General features: G+C 42.4%; 1 long non-coding RNA gene across 1 annotated transcript; it reads left to right on the top strand.

Moving 5' to 3' along the window:
• Nucleotides 1–7,332: 7,332 nt before the first annotated feature.
• On the top strand, nucleotides 7,333–11,844 carry LOC123731558 (uncharacterized). Its single transcript, XR_006762731.1, has 2 exons — nucleotides 7,333–7,831; nucleotides 8,637–11,844. It is a non-coding gene; the product is annotated as an uncharacterized lncRNA (long non-coding RNA).
• The last annotated feature ends 257 nt before the right edge of the window (nucleotides 11,845–12,101 follow it).

Genomic DNA, 12,101 nt, shown 5'->3' with positions numbered 1-12,101 from the left:
GGTCAGATTTGCCAAATGGAGGGCGAGGGAGAGCTTTGTATGCATCTCTATGTGTGGAGTACAGGTGGTCCAGAGTTATTTTCCCTCTAGTTGCACATTTAACATGCTGATAGAAATTTGATAAAACTGATTTAAGTCCCTGGCTACTAGGAGCGCCACCTCTAGGTGAGCGTTTTCTTATTTGCTTATGGCAGAATACAGCTCAGTCAATGCTATCTTAGTGCCAGCCTTTGACTGTGGTGGTATTTAAACAGCTACAAAGAATATATATGAAAACTCTCTCGGTAGGTAATGTGGTATGAAGCTTATTATGAGAAACTCTACCTCAGGCAAGCAATAGCTCGAGACTTCCTTAGATGTCGTGCACCAGTAGTTGTTTACAAAAATACATAGACCGCCGCCCCTTGTCTTACCAGACGCCGCTGTTCTATAATGCCAGTACATTGTTTAACCTCTCTGGGCTAGGCGGGACGAATTCGTCCCACCTACGCAACAGCCAGTTGAATCCCGTGGCGCGATTTTCAAATACCTTAGAAATGCTATTACATCAATTTCTCAAACACATGACTATTTTACATCATTTTAAAGACAAGACTCTCGTTAATCTAACCACACTGTCCGATTTCAAAAAGGCTTTACAACGAAAGCAAAACATTAGATTATGTCAGCAGAGTACCCAGCCAGAAATAATCAGACACCCATTTTTCAAGCTAGCATATAATGTCACATAAACCCAGAAGACAGCTAAATGCAGCACTAACCTTTGATGATCTTCATCAGATGACACACCTAGGACATTATGTTATACAATACATGCATGTTTTGTTCAATCAAGTTCATATTTATATCAAAAACCAGCTTTTTACATTAGCATGTGACGTTCAGAACTAGCATATCCCCCGCAAACTTCCGGGGAATTTACTAACAATTTACTAAATTACTCACGATAAACGTTCACAAAAAACATAACAATTATTTTAAGAATTATAGATACAGAACTCCTTTGTGCAATCGAGGTGTCCGATTTTAAAATAGCTTTTCGGTGAAAGCACATTTTGCAATATTCTCAGTAGATAGCCCAGCCATCACGCCTAGCCATTGAGACACCCACCAAGTTTAGCCCTGACCAAAGTCGATTACCTTTGTTGTCTTCGTCAGAATGCACTCCCAGGACTGCTACTTCAATAACAAATGTTGGTTTGGTCCAAAATAATCCATCGTTATATCCAAATAGCGGCGTTTTGTTCGTGCGTTCAAGACACTATCCGAAATGGTAAATCAGGGTCACGAGCATGGCGCAATTCGTGACCAAAAAAATCTAAATATTCCATTACCGTACTTCGAAGCATGTCAACCGCTGTTTAAAATCCATTTTTATGCCATTTTTCTCGTAAAAAAGCGATAATATTCCGACCGGGAATCTCCGTTTAGGTAAACAGAGGAAAGAAAACAAAGCATTCGGTCGACGCGGGCACGCGCCTGAGTCTCACAGTACTGTAACCAGCCACTACCCAAACGCGCTACTTTTTTTCAGCCAGAGCCTGCAAAGCCACGATTCAGCTTTTTGCCGCCTTCTGAGAGCCCATGGCAGCCGTAGGAAGTGTCACGTTATAGCAGAGATCCTTTGTAATGGATAGAGATAATCAAGAAGGGGAAGAAATTGTCAGACAGGCCACTTCCTGCATGAAATCTTCTCAGGTTTTGACCTGCCATATGAGTTCTGTTATACTCACAGACACCATTCAAACAGTTTTAGAAACTTTGGAGTGTTTTCTATCCAAAGCCAATAATAATATGCATATTCTAGTTACTGGGCAGGAGTAGTAACCAGATTAAATCGGGTACGTTTTTTATCCAGCCGTGTCAATACTGCCCCCTAGCCCTAACAGGATAACCAGCCAGCTGTATGTTGATATTGTCAGCGTTCAGCCACGACTCCGTGAAGCATAAGATGTTACAGTTTTTAATGTCCCGTTGGAAGTTTAATCTTCCCAATAACTCGGCCATTTTATTGTCCAAAGATTGCATGTTTGCTAGCAGAATTGAGGGTGGGGGTTTATTTGATCGCCTCTCACTTCTCAGAAAGCAGCCCGCTCTCTGGCCTCTCTTTCTCCGCCTCCTTTTCATACAGATCACTGGGGTCGGGGCCTGTTCCCGAGGGAGCCGTATATCCTCCGCCTCGGGCTCGTCAGAGTCGTGAAAGAAGAAAAAGGATTCTGCCAGCCCGTGGTGAGTAATCGCAGTCCTGATGTCTAGAAGTTATTTTCGGTCATAAGATACGGTAGCGGCAACATTATGTACAAAAAGAGTAAAAAAATAAGTCACAAACAACACAGATAAACAAACAAAAAAACACAATCGGTTGGGGCTCAGTACAGGCAGGGAAAAGGCTAGTAACATCGTCCAGGAGATCAAGCAATAGGTTGATAACAGGAAACAGGCTAAAGTACAGGCAGGGAATAGGCAAAAGGCATCATTAGTGAGGCAGGCAAAAACTATCATACACGGGAGGATTAAATGACTGGAAAAACAGAGCTCCGAATAGAAGTGTGTCACAAAAACAAACAATACCTCACAATGGTGGGGTGCAAAGAACTGAACTAAATAGTGTGTGATAATGACATACAGGTGTATGAACAGGTGATCAGAATTCAGGTGATTGGTATCTGGTTCAGGGGATCTAGGTGTTTGACAGTGTGAGCTGGAAAGTGGACTGGAAAGTCAGCTGCGTTCTGGGGATCTATGTGTTTGAGAGTGTGAGTTGGAAGCAGACGTTACAACTACACAACACTAAACAATACATTAATTGCACCATAACGGTGACAAACGGTGCCCACAAACTGTTAGGGCCTACATTTAAAAATAAATAATTTATTTAACCTTTATTTAACTAGGCAAGTCAGTTAAGATCAAATTCTTATTTACAATGACGGCCTACACCGGCCAAACCCGGACGATGCTGGACCAATTGCGCGCCGCCCTATGGAACTCCCAATCACGGCCGGTTGTGATACAGCCTCGATAAAACTGGATAAGCAAGGTGAGCCCAAAAATGTCTTGAACGCTGCTGGTTGTGAGCCTGTATAAAGATACATAAAGCTGTCCCAACACCTTACCACTGCTACACCTGGCTATCAGCGGAGCCTTGTTTGGCAGCGGAACAGTTAATTCATCCTCATTTACTGCCTTTTAAAAAAACATATCTGATATGGCTGACTTGCTTAAACAAATGTGGTTTCTACTGACAATTGAGATGTACAAACTATGGCATAACGGGACGACAAGCGTATAAGACGCAATCCGTAATTACGATGAAGACATTAATGAGCGAGCTAGGACGGACGTAGTCAATATAACTATTTGTTCAGCACTTTTGAAATGTACTGCGACAGAATTCAGAACATGGGCTGTTCTTACAGTGTACTCCCTGTACACCAAGTCAGAACCGTAGGATAAATAAAAGGGGCATATAAGCAGACAATGAAAGCTCTTACAATATTTGATGATTACATTTCTCTAAAACAGGTTATAGGCAACATGTTCACCACCAAGATAGTAGGCGAAATTAAGAGGTGAAAATAGACCAAATGATTAGGGTGAGGCACATTGAACGCCGTTTGGGTCTTTGCATGTCAAAAAAGATACACGTCAAATAACACTATTTGACTCGTTAAATAAGCTTTTAATTTGACACGCCAAATAACACTAATCTATTATAGAATGTTGTGTGTGCTGAATTTGCACATGCAAGCCAAGCGCCACCACTACTATCAGTAGCGCTGTCAAAGCTGTACAAAAAAAGTCTGCAAACAATCACACACCGGCCACGAACGAAGTGTTTACAATACCGTATTGGTGAAAATAGATCAAATTATTGGGGTGAGGCACATGGGCTACTAACAGCTTACTACACAACATACACTTAGTATTACTTTCTTAGCTACAGTATACATATCTCCCTGGCATATTACATAAATTATACAGCAGCATACACTACATATTTGGACTCACCTTGCTCAGTTAAACAGGAAGGTGGCGCGGCGTTACTTTGTGGGCAAATTTTGTCATCAAACTTTGTCATCAAAGTCTGGCATTCTCTGGATTTATGGTGGGAACTCTGGAAAAATCACACAGCCACTCCACTAAATAGCAGGCTAGTGATTGCTTTGCAATGCTTGCAGTTAGCCACTGATTACTTCCAAACCACTCATTGTTGAATTAGCGATTTCCAACTGTTGTGTAATGGGCATGTCTAATGGAGACGTCCATTATTTCTCTTCTTATGACAATGGATTTGCCAGTAGATTGTAAACTTGATTCATGATGATGACTACTAGCTAAGATTTAGAAAGGAAGATGTTGACTTGATCAATCCAATCAAAGTTACTCTACATACGTATAACGTGATTTGATTTCATTTTATCTGTGGCCAATGACCTTGAGCCTTCTTGGAAGGGGACTTATAATATAACTCTATGGCAAGACCCAAAGGGCTGACATTTTTTATGTCTACTCTTACTAAGAACTTAGACTTGGCCTGTGACGTAGCGTCCCCATGAGTGACAGAACACTGAGCCAATCAGGGGCAATGCTCCTGTTTTCTGCTGGCTTGCCCCACAACCACAGAAAGCACTGGGGGTGGGGGTGCCACAGGGTTCAATTCTCGGGCCGACTCTTTTCTCTGTATACATCAATGATGTCGCTCTTGCTGCTGGTGATTCTCTGATCCATTCTGTATACTTCTGGCCCTTCTTTGGACACTGTGTTAACTAACCTCCAGACAAGCTTCAATGCCATACAACTCTCCTTCCGTGGCCTCCAACTGCTCTTAAATGCAAGTAAAACTAAATGCATGCTCTTCAACCAATCGCTGCCCACACCTGCACGCCCGTCCAGCATCACTACTCTGGATGGTTCTGACTTAGAATATGTGTACAACTACAAATACCTAGGTGTCTGGTTAGATTGTATACTCTCCTTCCAGACTCACATTAAGCATCTCCAATCCAAAATGAAATCTAGAATCTGCTTCCTATTTCACAACAAAGCATACTTCATTCATGCTGCCAAACATTCCCTCGTAAAACTGACTACCCTACCGATCCTTGACTTCGGCGATGTCATTTACAAAATAGCCTCCAACACTCTATTCAGCAAATTGGATGCAGTCTATCACAGTGCCATCCGTTTTGTCACCAAAGCCCCATATACTACCCACCACTGCGACCTGTATGCTCTCGTTGGCTGGCCCTCGCTTCATATTTGTCGCCAAACCCACTGGCTCCAGATCATCTATAAGTATTTGCTAGGTAAAGCCCCACCTTATCTCACCTCACTGGTCACCATAGCAGCACCCACTCGTAGCACGAGCTCCAGCAGGTATATTTCACTGGTCACCCCCAAAGCCAATTCCTCCTTTGGCCGCCTTTCCTTCCAGTTCTCTGCTGCCAATGACTGGAACGAACTGCAAAAAATCACTAAAGCTGGAGACTCATATCTCCCTCACTAACTTTAAGCACCAGCTGTCAGAGCAGCTCACAGATCACTGCACCTGTACATAGCCCATCTGTAAACAGCCCATCCAACTACCTCATCCCCATACTGTTATTTATTTTGCTCCTTTGCACCCCAGTATCTATACTTGCATACTCAACCTACTGCACATCTATCACTCCAGTGTTGAATTGCTATATTGTAATTATTTCGCAACTATGGCCTATTTATTGCCTTAACTCCCTTATCCTAACTCATTTGCACACTGTATATAGACTTTTTCTATTGTATTGTTAACTGTATATTTGTTTATTCCATGTGTAACTCTTTGTTGTTGTTTGTGTCACACTGCTTTGCTTTATCTTGGCCAGGTTGCAGTTGTAAATGAGAACTTGTTCTCAACTAGCCGTCCTGGTTAAATAAAGGTGAAAAAAACTGAGCTAGGCTGAAACACCTGCATTTTGGAGCTGCCTTATTCAAGAAAACTAAAAAAGAGATATATAAACTCAGCAAAATAAGAAACATACTCTCACTGTCAGCTGCGTTTATTTTCGGCAAACTTAACATGTGTAAATATTTGTATGAACATAACAAGATTCAACAACTGAGACATAAACTGAACAAGTTCCACAGACATGTGACTAACAGAAATGGAATAATGTGTCCATGAACAAAGGGGGGGTCAAAATCAAAAGTAACAGTCAGTATCCGGTGTGGCCACCAGCTGCATTAAGTACTGCAGTGCATCTCCTCCTCATGGACTGCACCAGATTTGCCAGTTCTTGCTGTAAGATGTTACCCCACTCTTCCACCAAGGCACCTGCAAGTTCCTGGACATTTCTGTGTGGAATGGCCCTAGCCCTCACCCTCCGATCCAACAGGTCCCAGACGTGCTCAATGTGATTGATATCCGGGCTCTTCGTTGGCCATGACAGAACACTGACATTCCTGTCTTGCAGGAAATCACACACAGAACGAGCAGTGTGGCTGGTGGCATTGTCATGCTGGAGGGTCATGTCAGGATGAGCCTGCAGGAAGGGAACCACATGAGGGAGGAGGATGTCTTCCCTGTAAAGCACATTGTTGAGATTGCCTGCAATGACAACAAGCTCAGTCCGATGATGCTGTGACACATCGACCCAGACCATGACGGACCTTCCACCTCCAAATCGATACCGCTCCAGAGTACAGGCCTCGGTGTAACGCTCATTCCTTCGACGACAAATGCGAATCCGAGCATCACCCCTTGTGAGACAAAACCACGACTCGTCAGTGAAGAGCAGTTTTTGCCAGTCCTGTCTGGTCCAGCGACGGTGGGTTTGTGCCCATAGGCGACGTTGTTGCCGGTGATGTCTGGTGAGGACCTGCCTTACAACAGGCCTACAAGCCCTCAGTCCTGCCTCTCTCAGCCTACTGCGGACAGTCTGAGCACTGATTGAGGGATTGTGCGTTCTTGGTGTAACTCGGGCAGTTGTTGTTGCCATCCTGTACCTGTCCCGCAGTCCTTATGCCTCCTTGCAGTATGCCTAAGGCACATTCACGCAGATGAGCAGGGACCCTGGGCATCTTTCTTTTGGTGTTTGTCAGTCAGTAGAAAGGCCTCTTTAGTGTCCTAAGTTTCCATAACTATGACCTTAATTGCCTACCGTCTGTAAGCTGTTAGTGTCTTAACGACCGTTCCACAGGTGCATGTTCATTAATTGTTTATGGTTCATTGAACAAGCATGGGAAACAGTGTTTCCCTTTACAATGAAGATCTGTGAAGTTACTTGGATTTTCACGAATTATCTTTGAAAGACAGGGTCCTGAAAATCGGACGTTACTTTTTTGCCGAGTTTAGTTTCTACAGGTTCACAGGAGCTATGTTACCGTGCACTTTCTATCTGAGACGGCTAGCTAAATAATTACAATTGCGGCTTCTGATGATTTCTCTTTCCAAGAAGAGCTGGACGACAAAACAGTTTTTGATGTTCTTTTACATACAAAAATATGGGTATTCTGCTCTATTCATTTGAGCTGGAATACACTGAAGAGGAGTTGAGACAGTGAGAACAACAACTGCGAGACCAGCAAGCAGCGATGGGGAACTAGGGTCAGCCACCGACTGGTGGTGCCTATGCGGGTGCATTCCAGCCATGCCGACAGAAGAGGAGTGTCTGTGCTGAAACAAATTTGATCACGGACAGTTCTTACTGGAGAGTGGAATGTGTGTGTGTGATAGAACATCAAAGTTTTGACGCGCATATGGATAGAGTTGTGCTGGAGACATTCTTCAGAACCTCCCCATAAACTGACGGCGGCAGCCTAGACAAGCTGGATCAGGAGGGCAAATGAAAACGTGAGTAAGTTGTTTCGCTGTTGATAGCTAGCTAGCAATATAGCTAAGCTCTTTTCACACGAGGGAGTGTTGTTCACTACAGTATAATTTCATGATCGATTCTGCCATAACGGGGCTTGCTAGTACCACTACAAGCCAAGCTAGCCAAGTTGAGCTAGCTAGCTGTGTTTGCTATACCCAAAATATACTGTAGCCTAATGTTATAGCTAGCTAGCTACTGTAACATTAGCTAACTAGCCTCAGTGCATCTCAATAGGACTAGGAGCAAAAGTGGGTAAATGTTTTGATGATGATGATGAAGAGTAAAGGAATGACTGACTTTATGACTCATATTGGTCTTTGATTACCTGTGTGTTGTAGCTAGCTAGCTAACGTGTGTCTGTGAGATAGATGTCTCATATTAGCCTTGGAGTAACTATACCTCTGTGTTGTAGCTAGCTAGTTAACGTGTGTCTGTGAGTTTTCTCATATTGGTCTTTGAGTAACTATACCTGTGTGTTGTAACTAGTTAGCTACCGTGTGTCTGATGTTGTTGTAATATATGTTATAGTTTAGAGACCCTTGTGTACATCTCCTGACGTTTTTGTAACATGCCTCCCATGTGCTTCATCTGATAACATGACTGGTGACGCAAAGCACTTCCGCGTTGTCTCCGTACTGCTGTACTGTTTGTTGCTACTTGGCTACCTGCCAAACTTTTTTGCTTTTTACTCTTAATAACTTTTGAAACTCTGTATTTAACCAGTTTACCAATGTCTTAGGTTTGTCCTCACACAACTTTTTTAATTCAACTTTTTCACCACAGACACTTTATCTGGATATAGATCTGCAGGACCTCCTCCGGCCCAAAAAAAGCTAAGTGACATTATGTCTTCTCATTGCAGTTGCTTTACTCAGGAGAACTATCGCCTGATGGTGAGGATAGCCAAGCTGCAAGACACAATCGCTAGGCAAGGGCAATGTAGGAAAGGATGATACAGCGTCTGTGCAACCAGTAAATACAGGTAGTCTCAGCCTTCGGTATCTATGCTGCAATAGTCTATGTGCCGGGGGGCTAGGGTCAGTCTGTCCTATCTGGTGTATTTCTCCTGTCTTATCTGGTGTCCTGTGTCAATTTGAGTATGCTCCCTCTAATTCTCTCATCTCTCTCTCTCTCTCCTCCCCCCTCCTGGATGACCTGAGCCCTAGGACCATACTTCAGGACTACCTGGCATGATGACTGCTGGCTGTCCCCGTCCCCAGTCCACCTGATCGTGCTGCTGATCCAGTTTCTGCTGTTTTGCCTGTGGCTATGGAACCATGACCTGTTCACCAGATGTGCTACCCTCTCTCTCTCCCTCTCTCTCCCTCCCTCTCTACCGCACCTGCTGTCTCGATCCCTCTGAATGTTTGGCTATGAAAAGCAAACTGACATTTACTCCTGAGGTGCTGACCTGTTGCACCCTCGACAACCACTGTGATTATTATTTGGCCCTGCTGGTCATCTACGAACAGCACAGCCAGAAGAGGACTGGCCATCCCTCAGAGCCTAGTTCCTCTCTAGGTTTCTTATTAGGTTCCAGCCTTTCTAGGGAGTTTTTCGAAGCCACTGTGCTTCTACATCTGCATCCCTTGCTGTTAAGGGTTTTAGGCTGGGTTTCTGTATAAGCACGTTGTGACATCTGCTGATGTAAAAAGTGCTTTATAAATAAATGTGATTGATTGATTGAGATGTGTAATATTCTGCTTTGTGCTGCTACAGTAGAAATACAGACAGTACACAATGATTAAGTCTAATAGTGTTTTGTTATTCTCTTACAGACAATACCGCTTGTTGGCCTACAGATTATTTGGGGAGTTCTACGTGGGGAAAAAACTAGGCACAGGACACCTAATCCCCTTGCCTGAGTGTTTTTTTGAGGCCATTCCAGCAATTCAAGACGAGATGTGAAAGTTACATAACAACAATCTCCCCATGTATCAAAGTGACTACGAACACCTCACTGCACCACCCAAACACACCATATGCAAGTATTCCTTTTGTAGAATTGTAGTATTTACTATAGGTATTAATAGTATATTTTCTTCTACTGTATACATGTCCATACATGTCCATACATGTTCCTGCATTCTACTGTGTAAACTCACCTCGGTCACCAGAGCAAAAAAAAAGTGTCTGGAATACAAGCCATGTCTACTTATTTGCTCATTTTCTTTTAATCGAAAAAGGTTTAGTTGCCAAATTAAAGTTGACATGATACACCAACTATTTTGTTTTCAGTAACATTGTAGCTAGTTACTTCCACATACATTTAATGCATATCACAATGAATTGATTCCGAAGTTGAAGTCTACACTTTACTGGTCTCTGATGCAGCTGGAATCATTTAGTCGCTTGTCAGTACACTTGCAAAAAATATTAGACTGATTTTGTAGAAAAAATATATAACTGAATATTTAAATTGAACCTTTATTTAAGTCAGTTAAGAACAAATTCTTATTTACATTGACAGCCTACCAGGGAACAGTGGGATAACTGCCTTGTTCAGGGGCAGAATGACAGATTTGATCCAGCAACCTTTCGGTTACTGGCCCCACGCTCTAACCACTAGGCAACCTGCCGCCCCCAATATGGGTGTTGTGTTGGCTGAATGTTCCAAGTTCTTCAGCTGGTGAACCTCGTCTTGTGTTGGCCAATGGCAGCTAGTCTGTAAGAACAACATCAGCTCCATGACCTTGGTCTCATAGATTATAATCATTATAATCATTGTACCTGAACTATAAACATGTAAACATGTATACGCAGGGCCCAGCTGTAAAAGAGACCTTGGTCTCAGTCTGTGTTCCTTGTTGAAATAAAAGGTATAATAACATACACTTTGGCCCCGTCTTTTCCTCTTCAGAGTCAGATGTATATACTGCGTTCTATACTTTTCTACTGTATCTTAGTCTATGCTGCTCTGACATTGTTTGTCTAAATATGTATATATTTTTAACTCCATTCCTTTACTTAGATGTGTGTGTATTGGGGATATATGTTGTGAAATTAGATTTGTGTGTATTGGGTGTATGTTGTGAAATAGTTAGATATCACTTGTTAGATATTGCTGCACTGTCAGAACTAGAAGCACAAGCATTTCGCTACACCCGCAATAACATCTGCTAATCACGTGTACTTGACCAATAAAATTTAATTTGATGACGTTGAGCTTGCTGAAAACTTTCATCCAATGGGTCTACAGGATTCGTAACTGACTTGCCTAGTTAAATAAAGGTAAAAAAAAAAAAAAAAAGTAGAGGCAATTACATTCAGGACACAAGAGGGCGATCTAACTGTGGTGTTGCACTAGGAATCAAGGGAGTTCTGAGCTGGCTTCATTATTAAAACAGAGTCACTTGACAAAGTTGAAACATTCTCATGTACTTCCATTTTCCCGCATTTCAGAGAAATATTCCTTTATTTGTCCAAACCGTGTGTCGATGAGTTTTATAAGGTGTGACATTCTATGTAATGTGTATCGGTCACAGGGTTATATTTTTTATGAAAATTCAATGTAGCTAACAAGTTTCGTGAGCTAGGCTAGCTAGCTATCGAGAGGGGCTGCTAGCTAGCTTCAAAAGGGTGCCGCCCATACACCGGGAATACGTGGTCATATCCAAGTAACAATTTTGTGATTTATATTAGAGTGAATGTATTGGACTACGTAAAAGTTACGTCATTTCATGGATCAAGGGAGATGCAGAACGTAGTTGGGCTGTTATTACAGTAATATTCTGTCGTGGTTCTATCATCAGCCTTTTGAACTGTTGTCTCTTGCTGATGTGGTCATTATAAAATGACGCCGCCTGCTATACAAAACTGGTAGACTGAATGTTAGTGTGCTCATGGAGGAGATTGAAATGCTGGTGTTTTTTTTTTTTTCATTGGATTATTTTTGTTATTTTGTGAAATTCAATCTGGGATGAATTTCCTATTTATGTAAACATATTTGATATATGAATAATACTTTATTAAACTTTAAAGTTGAATCATTCTCATGTGCTTCCTTTTTACACAGTTCTGATTACTATCCTACTGTTCTCAGATGTCCATTCTAAGGGTAGTAACATAAACAATCAACTAAGTGTAACCGATGTGAAATGGCTAGTTAGTTAGCGGTGGTGCGCGCTAATAGCGTTTCAATCAGTGACGTCACTCGCTCTGAGACTTGAAGTAGGGTTTCCCCTTGTGTTGCAAGGGCCGCGGCTTTTGTGGCGCGATGGGTAACGATGCTTCGTGGGTGTCAGGTGT

The sequence above is a fragment of the Salmo salar genome, chromosome ssa29 (assembly GCF_905237065.1).
Source record: "Salmo salar chromosome ssa29, Ssal_v3.1, whole genome shotgun sequence".
NCBI lineage: Eukaryota > Metazoa > Chordata > Actinopteri > Salmoniformes > Salmonidae > Salmo > Salmo salar.
Note: the sequence above shows the minus strand (reverse complement) of the source record. Positions and strands in the feature narration are given on the sequence as shown.